The sequence below is a fragment of the Pinus tabuliformis genome, chromosome 7, assembly GCF_031772625.1.
Source record: "Pinus tabuliformis cultivar Carrire ecotype Pingquan chromosome 7, CPIR1, whole genome shotgun sequence".
NCBI lineage: Eukaryota > Viridiplantae > Streptophyta > Pinopsida > Pinales > Pinaceae > Pinus > Pinus tabuliformis.
The window spans coordinates 1,859,218,812-1,859,240,370 of NC_142293.1; the positions used below are offsets into that span (position 1 = coordinate 1,859,218,812).

The window sequence follows — 21,559 nt, forward strand, 5'->3', positions numbered from 1 at the left end:
TTTTTTTGGATCATTTTCCCAGATTCTTGTTCATTTATTTTGGTCTCCTGTATCATGAGGATGTTTGGATTTCATTACTAATAAGTCTTTGATTGCATTGAATTTCAATGGGTTTCCCATTCCTCGATAGTTCTAGGAGATCATATTTCATTATTTATTTTGTATGGTCAAGAGAGGATAATGATTGGTTCCTTGTTTGGATTCAATCAAAAGAGGGAGGGATGGAGCTAAGGGGGAGATTGAGGGAGGGAGGGATGGGAAAGGGAGGAAAAGGGAGATGCGGGGAGGAGGGAGGAGAAGAGGAGGGAATGGCAGGCTCTTCGAGAGGACCGAAAGGATTAGAGACCAAAAGGTTGGAGGAAGGGAGGGGAGGGATGAAAGGAGGCAAAGGAGAAGAGGGGGTAGGGAGGGGATCTGAGAGAATAGGGGTTGAATGAGAGGGAGCTTGAGGGAATGAAGAGGGTTGAGAAGGTTGTTTACTTGTTGTCTTTTTCTTTTTTACTTGTTCCCATTTTGGATCCTAAGCTTCTACTTCTTCGTTTTCTTGTTTTTTCGGACATCTATTAGAAAAATGACCGTATTCATGACATACCTTACACTTGAATGGGATTTTTTCATAGTCCAACTGCTGAATGTGCATCCAACTGTCGCCACTTTGATCTTCACTACTTTCGGGAGGCCTTTTCCTAGGTCTACTTCAATACATATCCTTGCACACGCGTGCATATTTTCCTTTCAATTGCTTTTGTTGATGTATTTTCCCACTACATTTCCTATTGCTTTGACTGATTCATCTCCCCAGCAGTGGAGGGGGAGGTGAGGGAGACGCACCCAAACTAGCACAACATTTGGCACATCCAACTCTGGATCGAAATTCGAAGTCCACCTATTTAAATATAGGCCCCTAGTGTCCATGAAATATGGGCCATTTCTGAATATCAAGTCTCTGTCTTCTTTTGTTTCAAAATGGAATGTGTAGTAGCCTCTTCCACAGAACCTAATCGAGATTTTTCCACTGATTGAAGAGGACCAGTTTTGTTCAACCCACTTTTGCACCGATCGAGGAGAAGGCCAAAGTCCTGTAAATTGTCCCACCAATCCGCATTCAGAGAGTGAGAGCACTACATGACGAGGAAGGGAGGGAGGAAGAATGATTTATGGGATATCTTCTAGTTTTTTAACAAACTTGGAAACAGAAGGTCTAGATCTAGGAGGGCCAAGAGAAGTTAACAAAGAAGATAAGGTTGCAGCGTTTCTTAAGGGATTTGAGCCATTTGAGAAGAAGCAGGAGGGAGGTCACCATTTGGAGGAGGCTCTGGAGGGACCATAGTGTAGCAGGAGGTCGAGGCCAAGGCAACCAAGAGCAGGGGAATGCAGAGGCGTGCACATGCAGTTTAAAAAAGTTTTAATTGAACCTAAGCTCATTCTACAAGGTAAGAAAAGTGTGAATATATTCATAAGAACTAGTAAGCAACACAAAGAAATAAATGTATTTTTGAAGATTAACATTACCACCCACATTTGATCTATTGATAAATTTCAAGGTCAAAGACATAAACACAACCATGATATTCAGTGGAAAGGAAAGGCACAGTTATCTTACACAAGGTAAAAGGAAATTGGAGAAGCAGACATGGTGCACAGATTCACTCAAAACTATTAGTTTACTCCATTACAATACCCAAATACATGCCACATAAATAGTGTTTTATAAGATCCAACAGATTCCAAACAAGGAGAATATTGTTGAGAAAATCTCTCAACAAAACTCCAACAACCAACAACCACATCCTACCTATATACTAATGTAGCATTATTCTAAATCCTCCATTTAATGTTTACATTACATCATTACAAAAAGTTAATACAAAAAATGACAAATTACAATTCATAGGTCACATTTGTCTGACTAGTCTTCCTCAGCACTTATCCCCACTCTAAAGTCTCCCAAACAACGCTCTTTTTACCACCACAATCTTTGAGCTTCCCATTCAACTCATTTAAGACAATCACCTCTGACCATCTTTGATGAACTTTGTATAATTGACATTTCTCGATCTTCCGAAGGAAAATCTTGATATTGGACCACCCTATGGACAATCTCCCATCTATCAAAATGTAGCGAACTACACTTTTTGATAGTTATATAGGTGAGTTGTCTGATTACTGGGCATATTCAATAGTCAATTATGCAACTAGCCTTTCTACATACAAGGATCTCATAAAATAACCTGTAATTGATGCTCTTGAAGCCCGAAGCACAACAAGACCCATCAACATATAATAGACTCACATAATTAAATTAGTGATATGTTCTCTCGACATCGAAGAATGTTGAGAACCACTAATTTAATTATATTACTCTGTTAATTAATTGATGTACACTGATATAGATATAACATATAATCAATAATATATTCGTTTTCACCACTAATAGTTCTAAATAAAACAACCACCAAAGTCCAAAAGTATGCAATATCTTCACGCCACATTTTAATTTTGACCCTAAGCTATGAAAACCAAACCAATGACCTTTGCAGAAATTAGTGTTGTCAATGGACATGTAAACTTCAAAGATAAACATACATCCATAACATTTAGTGTTTGCACGAGACACACCACATGCCATTATTTTGTCAATAACTATCATAGAAGTCAGGAAACACAGAAAATTAGAATAGAGGACAGAAGGCCTTGGATTCCTCGTTTGCTTTATGACAAAGTTTTGTTGCGAGTTTGAGCCCTCAATCAAGCGTTGAGTTTGATACTCGTGATTTGATTGATCTGTGTGGTGAAACAGATTCCGATAAAACAATTTTCCGTGGGTCCGTTTGGATGGCCTGTTATAGGCAGCCTTCTGCTTCTGGGCAAGATGCCCCATCACTTACTTTGGTTTAATTATGTATTTAAAGTTCGGGACAACAGACATTCTAGTCGTCTCGACGCCAGAGATAGTTGGGACATGCCTCAAAAAATGACCTCAACTTCTCCTACGAAAAACTCGATCTCTATTCGCATGAGACATGGCTCAAAAAATTGTAGTTCATCCCATTCAAAAGTTGATCTAAGGAAAATATCCTCGTAGTGGACACCGCAAAAAGACTTGGTTGTATTTGACACAAAACACAGACTCCAAAAGTCAACAGGTTGATAAAGAATGACATGAAGGCACTATGCAATACTCCTGGTAATGATCAAAAGAATTATGCAATACTCCTGGTCTATGGCTCTATTTTCACCCAACAAAAACATTTAATGCAGTAATGAAGAGATGCAGCTCCAACAGAGAGAAGATCGTTCCGTACCTTGCAAACGGAGCGAAGTCAACAACAAAATTCCAATGGAAGATGCTCGATAATGTCGCAAACACATTTGTTCTCTGCAAGTCAAACAAGCATTCAAATCAAAGACAAAAGGACAGAGAAAAATAAGCCTCACGAAAACACTCCAACTTCACACAGATGGAAACTAAACACCCTCACAACGTTATCCTATGTATCTATAAAATTTCAAATCTCTTCCATCTCCCTGGGCCTTCCCTTGAGGGAGTCAGGCCCATATGGACTCTGATACCAAAAAGGAAATTGGAGGAGCAGACACGATGCACAGGTTCACTCAAAACTATTCATTTATTCCATTACAGTACCCAAATACATGTCATAAATAGTATTTTATGAGATCCAACAAATTCCAAACAAGGAGAATATTGTTGAGGAAGCCTCTCAACAAAACTGCAACAACCTAATCCTACCTACTATACTAATGTAAAAATTACTCCAAGTAGGCAGCCATTAATACTATTAGTATAGATTATATGTGCCATTTTATGGGAAACTTGTTTTGAGTTTAGGTGGATTATAACATAACAGTGCAGATAATCGCCTCTGGAGCGATTCAAATCCACTTCAATAAGTTATAATGGTTGCCTCATGCTCTAGGATTCAAACTGTTTAACCTCAAAAAGCACCAGCTATGGAAGGCCGCTCACATCAATTTCCCTTCCATACAAGGACTGATTGGCCATTTTTCCAGTGCAATAGGCAAGATTGCTACCCTTCACAAGTTCAATATGGTTACGTCTAAGCTGAACAATCTACAGATATCTTCCTCCTCAGATCAGAAACTGCACATCGAACCAACGCGTGAAATAAATGGTTTTTAAATTAAACTTATTTTAACCTGAAAACTGGTTCAAATCTCTTCCTTATCATCCCTGTATAATGTATTAGATGAAGAATATTCTCTTGAAATCAAATCTTATCCACTCATCTATTTAAAAATCAAAATTCTTCAAGCCTAATTCTAATATAAACCAAGCCTACACGGTATATGTATATATTATAATTTTATTAAATAAATGAAATAAATTATCAAATTAAATTTATTAAATTATTAATTTATATTACATTTTTTTTTTCAAAAATTGGAAAAATAATAGAGATGATTTATTTATTAAGTTATTTTAAAATAAATTTATATGAAAATTAACTATTATTTTTTTATCTAATTTTTTTTTTATTTAAAAAAATTATTAAAAATTAAAATTTCGCTTCATTGAAAAGATAGTTTATCCCGTTATTTAAAAAATATTCTGAATATATTAAAGAGATGTATTGATTTTATACATCTATACAAAAAGATCGAATTCGCTTCTTTATTAACTTATAAAATTTATAAAAAGATATAAGATATGTATTATTTTTTAGGTGGAATGGTGGTTAACTTTTCTATTTATAATGAATTATTTAAAATTAAATTAAATCCAGGTCAGTAAAGTTTATATAGTTTTGGATAGCGGGTGATTGGGTAATTTATTAAGGCACTCTTTCATGTGAAGTTACTGGTTCATTTCTCCACCTTAATCGGGTGATATATTGGACATAATGAAAATGTAGTCTCACCAAACTTACAAAAAAACCTTGCTAATGAAATAATAAATTATAATATCTTGATAAATATCATTGTAATACCTTTATACTTATTAATATTATTATATTAATTTTAAACATTATAAAATCTTAAGTGAGAATACATGTAAACTAATTTAATACGAGCCATCTGTGCTGAGAAAAGAGAAAACTTGATTTTATATATATATTTATATATTTCAGATTAATTATTTTAAAATAAATGGTATAAATTACAGAGCAAAAAATTATTTATAATCTTTTTCATTTTTTTAAATTTAATAAAAAATATATTAAAAATTATAATTAAAATTAAACCGGCCAGTCTAATCAAAACTTTAATTAATTCGTGATTGGACTGGCCATTCTGAGGTACCAATGAATCAGTAAACGATCTCGTGTATTTGAGGTCGACGCTCATGGCCTTGCCATACTTTTTGGACGGTTTCGGGGCCAATTTAGAATTTCACAGCGTAAATTTGGAATTGTAATAAAAAATTTGGAAAATATACCAACAACACTTTTTAAACGATAACACTAGCTCGTGAAGTCCAAGGAAAGAATCAAAACCCATCTAACTCACTTGCCAAATCACTTAATATAAATAGTTAATTGGTAATAATTTATTGATAATTAACTTATAAAGGTTCAAAGAGTAGGCCAATAGTGTTTCGGTTTGTTTTACTGGATTTTCATCATTAAACACTTTTCGTTATTTAATACTTTTTACTCTTCAATCTTAATTATAGTATATTATTTTCTCTTTTCCTTGCAATAAAAGCTGCAGCAAATTTGTACTATTTTTAATTATTTTTATTTATATATTTTTATAATATTTATACTATAAAAAAACGGTGTTCCATATCTACAACCCACCTTGATTCTACAACTCTAGTTTCTTTATTAAAACACATAAATTTATTTTATTGTTTTTGTTTGAGGTTTCTTAGGCTATTTTACAATGCATTTTTTTGAAGTAACAAACATTCATGTTTTCCAATTATGAAAATATGAAAGTGCAAAATCATTACAACATAAAAAAATTATTTTGTTATTCTTGTTTTTTCTATTGATACAACCCTAAACTAAAACCAACTATGTTGTAAATATTCAATGTGATGCAAGTGAATGAAGCTTAGTTGGGCCCAAAGCCCTAATGGAGACTTCTAGACTCTTAGTGTCACTAAACACATTTCAATATATTTGAGTGTGTTTCACTGGATGTTAAACATGACAATACTATAGTCATGTTCAGTGCATAGGGGTCTCTCCTGCTCTATTTCTGGGCTCAACTTGAAGTTTCTTTGCTCAAAATGTATAGAGCAGCAGCTGCACTAGCTTCCAAAATTGGGTTTGTATCAAAAACTTTCAACTACGTCTATTTTAATGTTATGGGGATGATAGGACTAGTTATGTTGGGTAGCACTCTATGACTAATTCAGTAGGGTTTAGGGTTTAAGTTTTGTTAAGTTTACAAATCTTGTCCAGAGTCGGTATATACTATAATGTAAACTTGGTATTCTTGTGTGTTATTCTGATGATTTAGTGTGACATGTCTTATACATGGTATAATTGTCTCATATTGTGATGATTTAGTGTGACATGTCCTATACATGTTATTTGAGGTTTTCCAGGTTATTTTGTAATGATGGTTTTATTGTCAACCGTCATCAAATCGTGCACTTGCAGGGTTGTGCCAGATCTCTTTTGTATTGATGACTATATGTCAAGCAATCTTGCGAACTGTCCATCGATTCTTCAAATTATTCAATTGTACATTAAGCCTCCATCTCACACATTCCCTATTGTTATAAAACAATTCAATGACAACTAAAGCAATTGACCAATAAATGCATTTATTGCAATAGACATCAAATAACTCCAGGAAAGAATTAATCAACTAGCCACATCATGAATACATCTATGGTATAGTGCACTGCACGAAAAATTCTCTAGAAAAATGGGCCAATTTCATACCACAATAGTCAATCTACCTGGTCCACTCATACTCAATAAATTCAATGGTACAGTCAACTACATGGCAGATTCTCTGGGTAAAATGTGCCAATTTTGCACACAATAGTTAACGGCTTTGTCCCATTATATTTTTATTGTTTTTTACTTTAATTTTGAATATATTTAAACCAAGTGGAAAAGATTGCCAACTATATGACCTTGTTAAATATTGTATTCACAAAATACCAACAATAAGTCAAGTTGTATCAATCCATATAAATCCCATCAAACATTCAAACGCCATATAATGTGTTATCTACACCAAATCTAGTGCATGAAGAACTAAACGACTTTCTTGGTTGCTCAAAATGACATTTACAAGTATGTGAATAAAAATGGTCCAAGTGTACATCACACTCAGCATGGTCAAGGTACATCATCTAAATTTGATGTAGTGGATTGTATTTGTATTTGATGTAGTACAATGTATTTTTAAGTTTATGGATAAAAATAGAAATATTATAAACAATGGAGTCTAAGTTAAAGTAGTTTTATGAATATTTTTTTGATAAATTTATTATTTTTATGAATATTTTTTTGATAAATTTATTATTTATAAAAATTAAGTGTATAACACTTAAAGGTATATGATGATTATATATAATTTTAAAAAATAAAAAACAAAATTGAATAGGATAGTTATATGGTTTTTAAATATTGATTCACTTATTTTAATCACAATTTTTGTTTTCTATGTCATAAAATGGTATCACTTTTAAAACTTATTGAGTCGAGAGGCTCATTCTACAACCCAACACAATGGAGATGTGTAAGTTTGTCCATCCCTCTTAAAATAAAAATAAAATGTTATCTAAATAATAAAGCAATGTTAGCTATAATAAAAAACAAAAGTAAATATGCTATGTTTGTTTAGTAACTTTTCCATATGTGATAATATAATTTCATATAAACTTTAAAATGAGCTAAAGTAATTAGAAGTAAAAAATAATGTGTGAGTAAGATGTGTTTAAAGCTTATACTTTTCAAAAATATTTCAAAACAGGATTTAAATAAAATATTTGAAGATCTATGTTAATTAATATTGATTACCTTAAAAATACATTAATAACAAAAAAATCAATTTAATGTGCACAATGTACTCTATATACCATTCAAAAATATTATATAAACAATGAAAAATTACACATTGTGTGCATTTGTGGGTGCGTGTCTATTATATATATAATATTAAGAGAGAGAGAGATTTTCTTTTTTCAAATATTTTGCTATAAAAAAAAAATTGCATCTAAAGAAATTGATCCTCTCGACTCATGTTAGCTTCATGGTTAAGGTGGATCTGTACTAAATTTAATGAATGTGTTGCTTTAAAAACTAGGTGTACAATACTTGAAGATACATTTTTATACATAATCAAAGAGGATTTTCAAAAATTGAAGTTGATAACTATAAAGTTTGTTTTTAAAAATAGTAATAACTTTTAAATATTAATGGGGAATTATTGTATCATTTAGCACTAGTTATTTTTTCTTTATAGCTTAAAAACATGGAATGAGGTTTCTTGCAAAATTGAGCATCAATTATACCCAAACAACATTTGTCCTTATCCATGTTTATAATGTATGGCCCCACATTATATATGATGAATCGTACAACCCTAATCACTATTTGTGAAAAATGACAATAAACAAATTTATCACATGGAAGAACAAGTTGAAGAAGATGGCTAGGATATCATTAAGGAGCTCCCCAATTAAGAAAACACGTCACCCCCCACCCTTACCTCATGTGAAAATGGGGCCACCCCATTGTTTAGACAAATAAAATGTCTAACATGAAGCTTTCTCTTGGTTCAGCCTAAAATAAATATAGAAATATCCAAAAGTTATTTCCAAAAACATAAATTTAGTAAAAATCATTTTGGATTTATGGAATTGCAAATATCATAAGTTAACATTGCACACTCCATTTGCAAAAAGGATATTCAAGGGTGCTAAATCCATTTAAGCATTAAAAACAACCATTTTGTCGATCCAAAATTACAATTTTGGCAAAGATTACATTGTCAAAGTTCCAACGATGACAAACCAGGAAAGTTCAAAGTCTTAAGAATGTTCAGCCTCCTTATTCTAAATATGTATTCAATTCCATAAGCTCTTTAAAAATTTCTCTACATAGAAGACACAAAAAAAATACATATTTTTATTCACACAAACGAAACTACATTTGTTAGATGTCATTATCATGTCATTTTCATTCAGTGAACAAAAACTATTCTTTTCCAATCCCAAGCAAAAACAATCCTCCATCATCATCATTACACATAACCTATTCAAATATATCCCTCCGGAGACAAGTTATTCATACAATCATTATTAAAAAACAAACCTACTAAAAATCTAGTGATACATCAGGTATTTGGCCATAAATTTAGAGATGCAAACAACCATCAAACAAAACCATAAATCTTTTCTAGCAACCCAAACAAAATCCTTGTTCATGAAAAGGAGGGTGGTAATACTCATTCAAGTGACCCAACCATTTCCATTATAAAATGTTTTTCCATCATCATCATTACACAGAATGTATTCAGTTATATCCCTCCAGAAAGGAGACAAGGCATTCGTACAATCACTATTAAAAAAAAACCTACTAAAACTATAGTGATACATCAAGTATCTGATCATAAATATAGAGATGTAAGGAGAAAACAAACAAAACTATAAATAATTTTTAGCAACCTACAATAAAATCCCTTGTTCATGAGCCCACAAGGTATAGAATAGACAGTGATGGCATGTATTGTTAATTCACTCTGTCATGTGAAGGTCATTGGTTTGAAACTTTGTGGGAAAAAATCTGGTCATGTTAAGAGTTGGTGTGGCCCAAGCCAGGTGTGATCCCCAGGTGATTTTGACGGCTTAGATGCCCTTGGGTCGTGGTTTCTCAAGGCACAGGTCAAACCTGATGTAATCTCTTATGAATTCAAACCACACAAACAAAACAAAAAATCCTCTTGTTCATGAAAAGAAGGGTGGTAATACTCATTCAAGTGACCCTCCTTTTCTTCCTAAATGAACCAATGGCCAAAATCCATTTGAACTCCTATTTTTGACAGGGCATCAATAATTTGATTCCTATCCTCTTGGACATGTTGAAAGGAAATATAGTTAAACATAGATTTGAGTCTTTTTAACTCATCAACCAAACGCTACAACAAACAGGATGAGATCTTTTTTCTCCCCATCTATTTGATCATCCTTATCACACAAAAAGTGATCACCTAACCAAAATTAATAATATGATAGAAATATAACATGTTATTATGAGTTTTACACATTAAAACATACTTTAACCCAAGGAAATAACCTAAGGAACCACTTTTCCTAAGTTATTTCCATTGATTTACCCATTTACATTAGTATGATTCATAAATTCATTAATTTTATGTTATTATCATAATTTTACCCCTTTGAAGATATTCTAATTATTTTCACTCATTTTATTTATTCACATGGAAATAATTTAATATATCATTTATTTATTAATTATTTCCACCAATTTTACCTTATCACATAGAAATGGAGTTGTCTTTAGTGCGATTTTTTGGACTTTCTAGTGTCATAATCCGGCGAAAAAAATTGAGGTGAAATCTTGATTTGTGTTATTTTAACTGGTTTTTTGATGGTATATATGGATTCAGCACCCTCAAAAACTCCTAGGGCACTTTGATTGTGTAGGGGTTACCCATCAAGCTTGTGATTTCAATAAATTCCTGCCAAATTTTAGAGAAATTAGACTAGCAAAACCTATCGGAAAAACTTCCAAAAAGTCGCACTAAAGATAACTCGCATAGAAATCGTTTCATAAATCATTTATTTATGAATTATTTCTAACCATTTTACTCATTCGCATAGAAATAATATAATAAATTACTTCCAACCATTTTATCCAATCAAATGGATATAATATATTAAACCATTTATTTATGGATTGTTTTCATTAATTAACTCAAATAATCATTATTTTTAATATGTTGCCCATAATAAAAATCATTAACCATTTTTTTCACTTTTCCCTCTTACAAAAATAATTAAATAACAAAAATAATTAAATCTTTATTTGGTCTAACAAATATTTTTTATTATTTGACCTTCATCGAATCTAGCAACTATTTTATTATGAATATGAGAGGTTTTCCTTCTCATTTTCCCGTGACCATTTTCCTTGTCCAACCTTTATTCTTGTGATATTTGAGTTCTTCTCACTACTTAAGCTCTCACCCATCTTTTGTTTATTTTTTTTTCTAATATTTGGGGAGAGAGGTTTTGCTTGCAAGACAAGTCAAATCACAAACACTCCCATGAAGCAGGGTACACTTACTCTTACTTCCTTCACAAGTGTTACTTTAATATAAGTTTTTCCATTGAGCATATTGGAGTATATTGCATTATTTCTTGTTTCTTGAACCAGATTCATGTTATTTCAGTGAATAAGTAAATAATTAATGGTGCAATCATATGTTTTGGGTTCATAATCCACATAATTAATTGTTTGACTAGGTACAACCACTAATTTTTTTCTTTTTGCTAACCTTTGCTACAAAAAGACACCGACAGTCACAAGCATGGAGTCATACAAAAATTGCAAAGAGGTGACACCTTTGTCACCAACCAAAGTGAGAAGAAGCATCATCGCCATTAACTTTGAACAATTATTTGTACTTTGACCCAAGCTTGCTCTAACTTTATATAATGAGATTCATTCAAAAGGATAATACCACCAACATCACATCTTTGAGAATCTTCTTAGGATACCCATCAAAATAAACCCATGGCTTGGACTTTTTCGCTTGCTTTGCAATAACCTATCGAAGAAGTTTTTCCAAGTTTTATTGTTGAAACTCACTAAGAATACTCATGCCCTATGAAACACATTGAGTTGGAAGGATAAATTTATCCTAAAATAAATAAGCAATCATTGTAAGCCAAAGAGCCTAAGCTAAGATCAAAGATAATGGACCCTTTTTACATTTGGGTTCTTAAACAAAAGTTCCATCCCTTCTTCAACATAATTACCTCTCGAATCCATTCTAATTCCACTTATAAGTAACTGCACCTCCTTTTAGACTTGTAATGCATAGGGAATAAAACATAATGAGATAAACATGTGACTTCTCATTTTCGTTACACAAGGGTCATCTACTAACCATGCATGTTCCCTTTTTGAAGATTATCACAAGTTAGATCCTTGTAGGTATGCACCAACCACCTAAAAATACAAGTCTTTGGAAGGCATTTTAACTCCCATACTGGATCCCTCACAATTTAATTGAGCCACATTTGTTGGATCGAAACGTTGACTCAAAAACACATTGTGATCGATCTGGAAGAATCTTATCAAAATTTCTCCCATCGCAAACACATAAACTCTATAAAACGCTTTATAGTTAGTTTTTGGAATATACTCCCCACCAAGACTTTTTACCATAATTGCTTTCTCACTAATTTAAAAATGGCTAGACTTGAGACTAGCAATATAGGCATCCCAAACAACATCTTCTCCTACAAAGTTGATCCAATCAGTGGAAAACCATGTATATCCCCAAATAGAGGATAACTCATCTATGTTATCTAACCAAGATTATAACAAACTATATCATTTAGAAACAAAACAATATGAGCTAGCAACATATAAGCAACATCACAACCCACTAAAGGGTCCTCCCCTAATCTAACCCTTAATCCATTACCAACACTTCACACTAGCGAATTCCCAATGACATGAAATGCTAGTACAAATACTTTCTAATAATGAATACATTATGAGTACTTGTCATAGGCCTTACAATTCACTCTCCTACAAACTCAAATTTTATGCACATATGCACTACAACCAAACATCACAACCTCTTCCTTTGAATAAGCTTTTGGACATGCTTTGTTGCTAGAGAACATAATTTTTGGTTTATCTAAAGCATCATTTTCAAAAACAAGAAAAGCATTGCGTTAAACAGTTTCTAAGGATAGGGGTTCAAGAAATCGACAACATTGAGGTGAGTGTCGAAACATAATTTTGAATAACTCAATATCACATTTGACTCTCTAGTTCCTTCCTTCAACATTAATGGCCAAATATCCAAGTCACTTTGTATGGTGACTACAAAAAATAGTCATAGATTGAAAACACTATTCAAAAAATCTTGTAGTCTAAGGTATTTCCCATAAGAATCACTAGCCTCATCATTGGACATAAAATAGCAAGGCATTTGACACATTGCCTCGACATATTCTAATTGACAGGGTTAAGACAATGGGTCTTCCAACCTTGGTCATATCATATGGGAGAGCACTTAATGAGTCTATCATTGATAGAGTATATGCAAGTGTTGTTGTGTCTAATGAATTCAAAGTATTGTACGAGTCAAACAAGGTTGCCTACAATGTTTGGACTATACATTGATGAGTTAGTGGAGCTCATATCAAATACCTCGATTTCCATCAATTTTTGCTTGCTCTTTGGAGTTTCTAATGTCAATATTATATTTGTAGATGACATTGTATTGATGTATCACTGGGTAAGGAATGGGATATTTTGGAATTTTTTTGTGATACTGATCCAATTTTGGATTCTCAAAATTTCATTGAAATTACCAAATGTCCAAGATGGTCATTTTGAAATAAGTAATTATCGACAATGTAATAAAACAAGTGTTTTCGACCAAGATGGTCGTCGACTTAAGTTTAAATGTTCGACATCTATCGACATTAGTTTCGATATCAATATCGACATCAGTATCGACATCAGTTTGACATCAGTATTGACATTAGTTCGACATCAGTATCGACATCAGCATCGCGTCAGAGCAAGACGTCATCATATCAACCTGCGACATAAAAACACAACAAGTTATGATTGTAATGACTTAAAGGTGTTAAGAATGTCAAATGTCTAAAGTCCACTTTGTAAACCTTAAAGGATAAGAAATCCTAAGGTAAAAGGACTAAAAACCTAGATCTAGGGTCCTAGGTCTAAATCAAAATCCTGAGAACTAGCCCTAGGTGTCAAATGTGAATACACCTAGCCTATGTCCATGTCTAAATCCTAGCAAGACACATGTTGTAAAGACCTAAGTCCTATACTTGTCAGACCCTATGCTATAATACATTAAGACAATGTATTAAGGCATAAACTTAGGTTACAAACCTTCGGCCTATTCTAATGTTTAAACCATATAAAACATTACAAGTACATGTATCAGTCCCTAAACCACCAGTGTAACCGCGTCGGAGATTGGCAGTCATGTGAGCACAGGTTTAAAGGCCATGGTTATGGTAAGCCGCGGGTTCCAAACCGCAGACTTAAACCGTGTCGAAATCGCGCAGAAACAGATACATGTGAACAGTTGTCGGGGTTAGCGAGTTTGGAAGTTACGGTTATCAGAACCGTAGCGGAAACCGTTGAATGTGAGCGCAGAGTCGGAGGTTACAAGACCGTCAGGGTTTCGGAACTGCGGAGGTAGCTACCAACTATCACCGCGCGGGGAGATGTGGTCACATGGCACGTGGCCGCACCGCTAGCCGGAACCGCCGGAGCGCCGTTAGCCAGAACCGCGGGAAGTCCGCCTATTCACATGCACTGTTAGTATTCTCCGCACCGCCAGCCTGACCACCAGCGGTCATCGGCTTATCCAAAGTCTATTGGTGGGTTTTGTTTTGATTGTATGCGGATTTAATGCCAAGGTGGCATGAACCTATCCCCATGTGTCAAATTTGAAGAAAACAAGGGGAATCAAATCCCACAAATCAACCTGAACATGCCAATCCAGTTTTGAGGACCTCGAATGCATCAGGAGGCCTTTAAAAGGCATGTTTACTCATTGAAAGAAAGGAGGATTTGAGAGGAAAGGAGATAGTGTTCTCTACTTCAAGATGAAGTGAACACTCTTAATAATATCTCAGATATAATTGGTGGAGAGTTTCTTTTTGCAGGTTATTGAAGGAGCAAAGGACATCCTTACTTGCATAGTTTCAGTGTCGAAGTACATTGATGATTGACGAGATCCACTTCAATTTCCAAAACTCTGTTCAGCCACCATACAGTCAAAGGTCCATAAAGCTTCAATTCTTCAGTAATAGTGTGCAATTCATCCTCATCCTTTCTCAATTATTGAAGGATAAGAATCTGTATTCAAGTAGCCTTTTCAGGAGATGATCCATATCTACAACATCAGTAGTGCGACTGATGATTCATTGTAAGCAATATTTCTCTTGGCTTAAGGAATACAGCAGACGCACATTTCTGAGGTAGACCCGGAGACGTAGTCCAAAAGGGACGAATTCCGTAACAAACTTTTGGTATTATGGTATTATTATGTGATTGATGTGAAATTAGTTAAATCTAAACATTCATAGATTTATACTTTAAATCCTTTCATGTCTAACAGTTAAATCACATAAACAAGTATCTGTTTCAGTAACGCTTGCATGCCATTTTGTACAAGAACTAGAAAAGATCTTGGTAATTTCCGCATTCAGATTAGATACTAATGTGTTTCAAGTAAATTATCAAAAAAAAAAAAAACCTCGGCTTTCAACATCTCAAAACAAAAGACGAACCACATGAATCCCATGTATAGATGCAAGAGGGTTGAGACCATCACATGATATGTATATTTTAGGGTACTAATTTTTATACTATGCTTTAGTTTGACACTGGAAATAGCATCTAGACTGCACAAGCATCATAGAGAAGCTTTGTTTTCAACTTAAAATTTAAAACATCAAAACAAACATCCATCTTTTCCACTCATTTGTCTCACTCATTTTTTTATATGGGTAATGAGATTTGGGGACCACAAATTTGACCAACCAACCATAGCTAAATAGAGAGGGTACTTGTTTCAATGTTTCCAAGTACTTTCATGTCAAGAGATCAATTCCTTAAGCCAACAATCTCATGGAGTTTTGTATGGTTCCACTTATTGTTTTGGTAATAATTTAGGGAGTGATGATGATACAAAAGTGCAAGAGGGTGGCCAATTCCTAGTTTGGTCACCTTATGTATCCATATCTAGCTCTCATGTCTTCTATGCAATAAACAGAATCTGGAGTAGGCTCTTGTTGGTATGCTAAAGCCTCTTCACTACTCCATCTATTTGATTCCAATATTGACAAGCCACCTTCACTCACATTCTTTGTGGATGGTATACAAAGCTTTTAGTGAGAGACATAAACAAGGGCATTCAAGTTGAGATCTATAAAGTCTATGTTCAATCCATTTGGTCAAATCTTAAAGAACCACTTTCCTTGAAGCTCCATCACTACTCCACTTTATATCAAGGATTGATTCATCAAACCTTCTTGGTACACTATACTCCAATTTCCTTGCAATATGAGAGTTCCTCTAGCAAAACCTATAATATGTTCTTATTGACTTCACATTGAGACAAACCAACACTTTCCTTGAGGAACATTTTGTCCTATCAAATTTGTTCTTTGGGCCCTCATATTAAGGAGCACTTTGTATACATATGTTTCCTCACTTATGTGATTAAAGAGTGCTTCTTCTATTTCTTCAAGAAATCACATAGCTCCCTTCGCCCATTCATCACTTACAAAAAATAAAGTGCTTAACCCTCTCTTTTCTCTTTTGCAAAGTCTTTGATGTGCATACACAACCCTTTTTTTGGGAGACTAAGTCACTTAGAGTAACACCCAATGAGCATCATGGTATGAGTCCCCTACCAACATCTTAGCTCAAGTGGCGAGCATCATATATCTAGGACACCATTGGCCTCATGCCCATCATACGCTTTTTCATTAGCTCAAGGGGCACGTCCATGAGGAGTCATATATCTGGGGATACCATTGCCCTTATTCGTCACACACTTTTTCAACGTAGCCTTCCATGTCGAGAGTGTTTCACGAGTGCAATAGGATCTTCTCTTTTTACAAAACTCTCTTGTTCACGAGTCTTTTTTATGTTCCCCATCGAGATCTTCTATTTTCACAAAACTCTGTTGTTCACAAGTCTTTTTAATGTTCGCCATTTTGATTGATGGGGTCTTCCATTTCAAATTTCTTCTTTTAGTAGCTGGGGTTTTTTCTTGGTTCTATTCAATTCATGGAGTTGGGTTTGCACTCCGTGACTCATCTATTTTATTGTACTCTTTCCCGTCCCATGGGTTGATTCTTGCCTTTAATGAACATTAATATATTAAATTAATGAAGCATTGGAACCAGTGTCTGTCTCTTTACATTTGTTTTTCACCGAAGAGTACCATGTCGCTCATACCTACCCCTGGTTTCTGCATACATAGGCATTCGTACCACAACCACTGCTTTGTTCACTGAGCTAAAAACCTTATCCACCACTGAAACTCTAGTGGCGTTCTATCTTTGTTGCAAATGCACACTAAGATCAAAGCAACCAACTCTAGTGGCGTTCTATCTTTGTTGCAAATGCACACTAAGATCAAAGCAACCAAGACGCTAGCAACAATTATTTTCCTATAATTCTCAAGAAAGGCCACTGGATTTTCTCTTTTCTGACAGCTACTTAAGAGGCGGGGATAAGTCGGTTTGAAAGCGTTCCATTCCTGCTAACTACTAGACTTCAGTTCACACTCCACTTATCACGGTTCTCTCTAATGGCTTCCATATTTTCAACTCTATATTATTGAACTTAAATTCTCAAAATATATCTAATAAATGGCCATTGTTAGTTTGTGTTGGGAAGAGTATATATATATATATTCCCAAGCAAAACAAGCATCAGCAGGAACCACGAAAATTCAACCAGCAATGCAATAAACCATGAGTCCAGCCCACGTCCCAACACATGCAAGAATCAGGAAACAAAACCAGCAAAGCTTTTGGTCAGGCAGTTATTGTCACAGGTGGATCTAAATGCAGAGCAGTGGGTGTTTTCATCATCAAGACTCAACAGACTAGTAAATAATCCAAATCTCAATATGAAGAATAAAGTTTTAAGAAATTCATCAATTAATGTTTATATGCAGAGAGAAGCCATAAACAGAAGCTGAAATGGTGTTCAACATTGGTTTCCAGAGGCCGAAAATACCTGTGGGTGACGAGAGTGGTATCGAAATCAGAGAGGTATCGCCCACCAGTCCCAGCCTTCATGAGAATGCGGGATAATCACAGCGCGAGGAAGTGGGAAATAAAGAGTGGCGGAGAAATCAAATGGGGCACGCTCCACTAGCAGGCGCATTATGGCTGGAAATTGGAAATCCCTTTAAAGGACAGTGAGTGAACACAATTCGTTGGATTTTTCCAGATCCAACCGACCACCATATGATGTACAGCGATGGAGGCAATCTGCCGCAGGAGCAGTCAATAACAGGCGGCGCAAAAGCCAGAGGCAATCATGTGCGCGGGACAGCTGGGAGATGTGGAACTTGGAAGGGATGGCCCAGCTAGTTGGGTACATAGCCACGCGTTTAGTGAACAGGTGGTTGTTGGGAAGAGATAGGGAGCAGACAAAGGGATGGATAGCCACAGCCGTGGTAAGGATAGGATGCAGTTAATAGTGTTGCAGGCAGGTTGAATGAAATAATGGTGGGAAATTGGAACGTGTGGGTGGTATGCTTCTACGACTTCTCAAATACACCGCACATTAGGTATCCAAATTTTCTGATGGAGTGAAAAGACTTTGAGTGTTTGAAATTTCCTGTAGTACTTACAGAGTCTTAGATGTACAGCTTCCTTGAATTATACTTGGGATGTTGGTCAGATATTATAGTTTGATATGAAGATTGAATTTGTCTATTTGTTAATTAACATCTTACAAATTAAGAAAAGGTAGAGTTTGTCTCGTTCCTAAAGAGTGTCAAATTATTAAATGAATTTTGTTTGGTATATAGATTACTAAAACGATAGTTTGTCAAATTATTAAATGAATTATTTCGTTTGTCAAATTATTTGAAATATGGATTACTAACAAGATAAAGTTTGTCAAATTATTAAAGAGATTAAGAAAAAGTAGAGTTTGTCTTATTCTTAAAGAGTTTGTCAACTTATTAAATGAATTTTGTTTGGAATATAGATTATTAAAACGATAATTTGTCTAATTATTAAATTTTTAATAATTTTGTTTGAATTATAGATTACTAAAAAGATAAAGTCTGTCAAATTATTAAAGAGATTATAAATTACTAAAAAGGTTAGAATTTGTCTCATTATGAAAGGAGTCTTGTCTAAATATGAATCACTCGTTATTAAAGAGTTTGTTCAATTATTAAGGAGACTATAAATTACTAACATGGTGGAGTTTGTCTATACAATATAATGTCATATCTATACCATTCTAGTGTATAAATAACTAAAGGGTATTTTTGGTTATTTTTCATTGTTCAAAATGACATGACATTGACAAGCATGTTAATAAAAATGGACCAGGGCATTGCCAAGGAACATCACATTCAACATTGGTACATCTTTTGAATGTGATGCATCAGATGGTATTTGATGTAATACAATGTATTTTTAAGTTTATAGATTTAAATAGAAACATTATAAATAATAATGAAATTAAAATAGTTTCATCAATTAAATTTATTGTTTTTAAAAATTAAGTATATAGCAAATGATTTTTTTTTTATGAATTTATTATTTTTAAAAATTAAATATATAGTACTTAAAGGTATGAGAAAAAACAAAAATAAAACTAAATATGATAGCTATATGGTCTTTAAATATTGATTTGTTTATTTTAATTACAAGATATATTTTTTTTGAAGCTTATTTAATAAATGGGTTGTTTTAAAAATAAGGTGTACAATACTTGAAGTTATATTTTTATACATAATCAATAAGAATTTTCAAATTTGTAGATAACTACAAAATTTGATTTTAACAAATTGTGTAAAATACTTGAAGTTGCATTTACATACATAACGAGAGAGAATTTTCAATATTGAAGATGATAACTACAAAGTCTTTAAGTATTGGTTGGTTTATCTCAACCATAATTCTTGTCATCCATATCATGAAATGATGTCACCTTTGATTAAAATATAGAATCTTTAAAACTGAAGACAATAATGACATGGTCTTTTAATCTCAGTTGGCTTCTTTTAGCCACAATGCTTATCATCTATATCATAAAATGATGCCACTTGTAAATAAAAATAAAGTGTCAAACCTTCAATTTTTTGGCATTATGACAAATGTGTTGTCCTTGATGGAAACCTACTTAATAAAAATGTCAACATGATGGTAGCAGGATGAGCATTCAGGCGGGTACAAATGTGACAAAGGAATATTAGTTCAAAGACAAAGGAATGATAAAGATGAAGTATATGCAAGTTCTGCGAAGCATAACCGCGTACATATACAGATTTGGTGAAGAAAAGTCGCGTACAATTTTCTCACCATGTTATTCTAAATACCAAGGGTCTTTACCATGGTACTGGCCCATAGTAATGAGCATGACAACATATATTGGATCCCGTCAAAGAATACGATTGACATAAATATGGAATTGGCCTAAGGTATTTGCTAAGACCTAAACTATATAAGGAGATGGAGATCAAAGTGTTTAAGTGTGTGCATGATATGGGTTATTGATGAATTGTTTGATCTGAAATAAGTATGCACCCTGGAGTGTGATGATGGGTCAGATCTTATAGATCTGAAATGATTACACATTGAATAATTTGCTTATTAGTTGATAGAAATGTGATGATGATGATGTGTGTATTTTATAGTATGTGTCGATATTTGGGTTTAATTGATGATCTATTTTGCAATGAAGGTATGATTCAGTAGATACAGATCTATATGCATGTTTGCTTCAGAAATATCACATACATACGCAGACCTTCTTATGGGTAGTCGAGTGTCGATTATGCAATATGGATAGATCTGTACGCAGGTATGCTTCTTGAAAGGTGCGTACATACGCGGAAGTATTTCATAAGGGTCACGTACATCTGCTAAGGTTTTGCAGTATGAGCTGATGATTATGGTTGATTTGTTCTGTTATGTTTGTTGTTGTCTGTCAATGATGTCTCTTTCATGATGATCTTTGTTTGACAATGTTGGTTGAGGTTGAATTGATTATGTAGTAATGATACTGCCATGAGATGATTTGTATTTGGTTCACAGATCTATGACAAGGTCAGTATGTGTTTCAATGAGCTATTTCAGTACTACAATGATTCAATTTCAGGTTTCAGTGTTTTGATATTTGTATGCGGGTTATCTAAAGAGAAAGAATGTATATATGCGAGCATGTCTCATAGTAGTAGCATATATATTATGACATGAGATTGACCAGGGTTTGTAGTGACATGATTTGGTTTCTGTGATGAATAGTAAGTGATATAACATTCTGATGAAGTGTATAAAGTAAATTGAGATGATCTAGCTTCTTTAGCTATTTGAGATTCAGTAATGGGTTTATTCGATGACTTGGTGATTAAGTTGATTCAGTGATTTGATACAGTGACTGGTTTCAATTTGTTATTTGGTATTGGGCTTAAATGATGGTAGGTCCAGTTTGAAAAATTGATGAAATGTGGCCTACAAATTGATACATATTTTTTCTTGATGATGACTCCCATGGTTGTTTTTGATATTCATGTTTCTTACATTACTGATAGAGTATATGACGTAGTAACAGTGAACATGTACAAACAGAACATGCTCAAG

The 21,559-nt window shown here is 33.8% G+C and overlaps 1 protein-coding gene across 1 annotated transcript in view; it reads right to left on the reverse strand.

Annotated features, from left to right (window-relative positions):
- The window catches only part of LOC149255873 (ABC transporter G family member 22-like), a 31,413-nt gene extending 13,290 nt beyond the window's left edge, over window positions 1-18,123 (reverse strand). Inside the window, exon 1 of the mRNA XM_089460584.1 lies at window positions 17,967-18,123. The gene's annotated coding sequence lies outside the window, so the exon portion shown is untranslated. The remainder of the gene's footprint in view (window positions 1-17,966) is intronic.
- Window positions 18,124-21,559: the final 3,436 nt, after the last annotated feature.